The sequence below is a fragment of the Portunus trituberculatus genome, chromosome 38 (assembly GCF_017591435.1).
Source record: "Portunus trituberculatus isolate SZX2019 chromosome 38, ASM1759143v1, whole genome shotgun sequence".
Lineage (NCBI taxonomy): Eukaryota > Metazoa > Arthropoda > Malacostraca > Decapoda > Portunidae > Portunus > Portunus trituberculatus.
In genome coordinates this window covers 417,501-423,282 of record NC_059292.1, presented here as the reverse complement: position 1 = coordinate 423,282, position 5,782 = coordinate 417,501, and positions in this window count along the sequence as shown.

Genomic DNA, 5,782 nt, shown 5'->3' with positions numbered 1-5,782 from the left:
TTCCTTCCACTTTTCATTTGCTCCTTAGCACTCTTGAATTTCATCCAATTTGTCTCTTGAAAGAATTTCTTTAGGTTTCCAAAATCTGTCTTGGCATAATTCCATCTTCCCACTTTATATTCTTCATTTCTTCTAGATTTCTCTTCGTCTATCACCTTGAACTCCAAAACTGCATGATCACTCTTGCTAAAGGGCACTCCACCCTCATCTCCTCAATGACCATTGGCTCTGTACTAAAGACCAAGTCCAGTCTTGACGATGCTCCTCTCCTCCAAACCTAGTATCTTCTTTGACCCACTGAGTTAACACATTTTCCATTGCCAGTGTCAATAGTGTATTTCCCCATGTTGTCTCTGATCCTTCCATTGACCAGTCCTCCCAACACACCTCTTTACAATTAAAATCTCCCATCATTATAGTTCGTTCACAGCCACCCAACATTTCTTCCAGACATGTTCCTGTATCACTTATCATTTCTTCATATTCCTGTACTGACCATGCATTTGTCTTAGGTGGTACGTACACCACTATGTAGTGCCTCTTTTTCCTTCATTAGTTTCTGCTCTGATCTTTAGCACTTCTGCCTTTCCCATACCTTTTTCACTTGATCCACCTTTATATCTTTTTAACCAGCAACATCACTCCTCCTCCCATCTTACCTACTCTATTTCTTTTCCAAACGTTATATTTCCTTCTCCAACCTTCATCAGGTCTTCTCCTCTCTCAGTTTTGTTTCAGTAAGACCCACAATATCTGGGTTCTTGTCCCTCAAGTAATCGTTGAGTTCTAAAATCCCGATATCACTCCATTTATGTTGGAATACATTACATTTCGCTCATATGTAAGTTTCTTTAGTCCTTTCTTGCTGTACTTTTCTGGGTTATGAACCACTTCCTCAGTCTCATATCCAAGATTCTCCAGAAAAACTCTTTCTTCTCCTCTGGAGAATCTTGGATATGAGACTGAGGAAGTGTGTGTGTGTGTGTGTGTGTGTGTGTGTGTGTGTGTGTGTGTGTGTGTACTTTGGAATTCTGGTGGTTCTGTCTTTATATCAATCAATCTTTGTCATGTGATGACAGCTTGTTAAACCACTCACAATTTAATTAAACTAATCTCTCAATATTTTTGCTGTCTGAATCCTTGAACTGGACTTAAATCTCTATTTCCTTGTGTTGTTGTTATGTTCCACTGTGAAATATTTTATTTTTAAGCTAAGGATATATATATGTTTTTTCTCCATATGGCCTAATCACCAGTCATCCTACTGTCATAGCTTCACTGATGCTTCCAATTCAAAGTATGCTTTACATTTTTTTCACTGTCTTGCCCATTTCTCATACTGATAATGCAGAGTCAACTAAACCACCTCATAATGTTTCTTCATTTCAGCTCTTCATAATACGGTCAACATGTAAAGTCTGGCTATGAATTTGTATAATATGCAAGGCTGGTTTGGTTAGCATTTTCATCCTATGTATTCTGTGAGGTGACTGAATGTAGCTGCAAACTATGAGAGTCACAGTAGTGTAATGGATAGTTGGAGTGACATCACTGATTTTGCTTAGTGTGCACAATGGGAAGGAGACAATGGAGTGAAGGCCATAACACTGACAATGGACACCACAACACATTTCACTGACATTATTGGATCAGAAGGTGGAGCATAAGTTATACAGCTCAACAAGTAAGTATGAGTGAATTAACATTCAGAGAATTGAGTTGCCTAATAGGTACAGCATATGGATGTAGACTAAATATATTGTGCGAAAATGACATACAGTCCTCTTTTAGAGATTTTGGTGAAACTTTTGCTGTCACTTTAGACACATCAAAAGCTTTTAATAGAGTCTGGCATAAAGCTTTGATTTCCAAACTGCCCTCCTACTGTTTCTATCCTTCTCTCTGCAAGTTTACCTCAAGTTTCCTTTCTGACCATTCTATTGCTGTTGTGGTAGATGGCCACTGTTCTCCTAAATCCACATCCTTTCAGAGGCATCACGCAGGGACTCCACAGAACGCCTGACTTCTAATCTTTCTAAGATTTCCGATTGGGGCACAGAAAATCTTAGTAGTTTTCACTGCCTCAAAAGCTCAATTCCTCCATCTATCAACTTGATACAACCTTCCAGACAACTATCCCCTTTTCTTCACTGACACTCAACTCTCCTTCGATCTTCCACATTGAATATCCTCAGTCTGTCCTTTACTCATAATCTTAACTGGAAACTTCACACATCTCATCTCTTGCTAAAACAGCTTCTATGAAGTTAGGCATTCTGCAGCATCTCCGTCAGTTTTTCTCGCCCCTCCAACTGCTTACTCTGTACAATTGGACCTTATCGGCCCCAGCATGGAGCACTCTTCACATGTTTGGGGGGGATTCCACTCACACAGTTTTATTAGACAGGGTGGAATCAAAAGCTTTTTGTCTCATCAACTCCCCTCCTCTGGCTGGCTGTCTTCAGCCTCTTTCTCAATGCCAAAATGTTGCATCTCTTTCTATCTTTTATCGCTATTTTCATGCTAACTGCTCTACTGATCTTGCTAGCTGCATGCATCCCTTCCTCCTGCTGCCTTGCTGCACAAGTTTTTTTTCTTCCTCTCATCCATTTTCTGTGCAACTCCCTAATGCAAGAGTTAACCAGTACTCTCAATCATTCATACCTTTCACTGGTAAACTCTGGAACTCCCTACCTGTTTCTTTATTTCTGTCTTCCTACGACTTGACTTCTTTTAAGAGGGAGATATCAAGACATTTGCTCCCTAATTTTGGCTAACCTTATATTTTAGAGAACAAGCATCAAGTGGGCCTTTTTTTAATATTATGTTGCCCTTGGCTGGCCTTCTTTCCTACATAAAAAAAAAAAATAAATAAATAAATAAATAAAAAAAAATAAATAAATAAATAAAGATCATGGTGTACATTCTTTCAACCACCCATTACACCACTACAGCTTACCCTGTCTTCCATACCAAAGGAGTAGGTAGTAGACACCTACCAAACAATAAATTACTCCCAATAAGATCTAATAGCACTAGTTTGGGGGGATGCTGTGAATCTTCCATTAAAGCTAGTTGTGATCTTACTGAATGTTCCCCTTTGTGTCTCACAACTCAACGGGGCAGTTGCAGCCTGCCCTCTAAAAACAACTCTCCTACTTCACTCAAAACTACATGCACTTGCCACACACACGCCCTTCACTTAAAATTCAAAATAATAAAATGGCGACTCCAAACCCAGCCTTGGAGTCCCCTTCTGGAGAGGGGACCAGAAATGTCCCCAGGTCGGATTGCTCTCTTGATGACAACCCCAAATGTCTGACAACTCCCTCAACTTTTTTTACATTAACTTCTGCAACATTCATGGTCTTAGATCTAATTTTCAATCTGTAGAACACCACCTCTTCTCTACTAAACCTCATCTTCTTTTCCTCATTGAAACACAGCTGAGTGAGGCAACTGACAGTAGCCCCTTTTCTGTTCCCTCCTACTTTCTCTATCCTAATTTTCGCTCCAAAGCTGGATGTTGCATCTATGTGCGCAATGACTAACTTGCTCTTGTGCACATGCCCTTGAATCTTCTGAGTTCTCCACCATCTGGCTTAGACTCAATAGTCACTCTCTAACAAAATTTATCTGTGCTGTCTATCTGTCCTCTAACTCCTCTGACTGTAGTAAATTCTTTGAATATTTAACTTCCAAAATGGAGCACATTCTTTCCCTCTACCCTTTTCGCAGAGATCTCCATCCTTGGAGATTTCAATGTTCACCACCAGCTTTGGCTTTCCTCTCCCTTCACTGACCATCCTGGTGAACTAGTCTTCAACTTTGCTATCCTCTATGACCTAGAGCAACTGGTGCAACACCCTACTTGTATTCCTGACCGTCTTGGAGACACTCCCAACAATCTTGATCTATTCCTTACCTCTAATCCTTCTGCTTATGCTGTTACCCTATCTTTTCCGTTAGGCTCCTCCGATCACAATCTCATTTATGTATCTTGTCGTATTTCTCCAATTCCTCATCAGGATCCCCCAAAATGAAGGTGCCCCTGGCATTTTGCCTCTGCCAATTGGGGGGCACCTGAGGAGGTATTATGCTGATTTTCCCGGGAATGACTATTGTTTCTGTGTCACAGACCCATCTCTGTGCTGAAAGCATAACAGAGGTGATAGTGTCTGGCATAGAGGTGTACATTCTTCATTCTTTTTCTCAACCTAAACCTTCTAAACCTTGGTTTAACACAGCCTGTTCTCATATTATATATGATAGAGAGGTTGCCCACAAAAACTACTTGAGCCTTCTGTCTCCTGAATCTCATGCACTTTATATTTCTGCCCAGAATCTTGCCAAGTCTGTTCTTCAACTTGCCAAACATTCTTCCATAAATAGAAAATGTCAGAAACTTTCAAACTCCAACTCCCCTCATGACTTTTGGCATCTGGCTATAAAACATCTCCAACCACTTTACTTCTTCATCTTTCCATCCTTTATTTCATCCTGATGGCACCACTGCCATCTCATCTCTCTATAAAGCTGAACTCTTCTCTCAAACCTTTGCTAACAACTCCACCTTGGATGATTCTGGGCTTGTTCCTCCCTCTCCTCCCTCTAACTATTTCGTACCTATGATTAAAGTTCTTCGTAATGATGTTTTCCATGCTCTTGCTGGCCTAAACCCTCAGAAGGCTTATGGACCTGATGGGGTCCCTCCTGTTCTCAAAAACTGTGCTTTTGTGCTTGCCTGGCCAGTCTTTCAATTATGTCAATTGACTTCTACCTTTCCTTCTTGCTGAATGTTTGCCAACATTCAGCCTGTTCCTAAAGGAAGGTGACCATTCTAATCCCTCTAAATACTGTCCTATAGCTTTAATCTCTTGCTTGTCTAAAGTTTTTGAATCAATCCTCAATAGGAAGATTCTTAAACATATGTCACTTCACAATCTTTTATCTGATCATCAGTATGGCTTCCGTCAAGGTTGCTCTACTGGGGATCTTCTGGCTTTCCTTACTAATAAGTCTTGGTCATCCTCTTTTAGAGATTTTGGTGAAACATTTGCTGTTGCATTAGACATGTCAAAAGCTTTTGATAGAGTCTGGCACAAAGCTTTGATTTCAAAACTGCCCTCCTACAGTTTCTATCCTTCTCTCTGCAACTTTATCTTGAGTTTCCTTTCCAACCGTTCTATTGCAGCCATAGTAGACGGCCACTACTCTTCTCCTAAATCTATTAACAGTGGTGTTCCTCAGGGTTCTGTCCTATCACCCACTCTCTTTCTTTTATTCATTAATGACCTTCTTAACCAAACTTCTTGCCGTATCCACTCCTACACTGATGATACCACCCTACATCTTTCCACGTCCTTTCAGAGACAAGCAACCCTTCAGGAAGTCAACAGATCACACAGAGACGCCACAGAACGCCTGACTTTCTAAGATTTCTGATTGGAGTAGAGAAAACTTAGTACTTTCCAATGCCTCAAAACTCAATTCCCCCATCTATCAACTCAACGCAACCTTCCAGACAACTATCCCCTCTTCTTCAATGACACTCAACTGTCTCCCTCTTCCACACTGAATATCTTTGGTCTGTCCTTTATTCATAATCTTAACTAGAAACTTCACATCTCATCTCTTGCTAAAACAGCTTCTATGAAGTTAGGTGTTCTGTGGCATCTCCGCCGGTTTTAATCACCCCTCCAAATGCTAACTCTATATAAGGGCCTTATCCATCCTTGTATGGAGCACTCTTCACATGTTTGGGGGGGTTCCACTCATACAG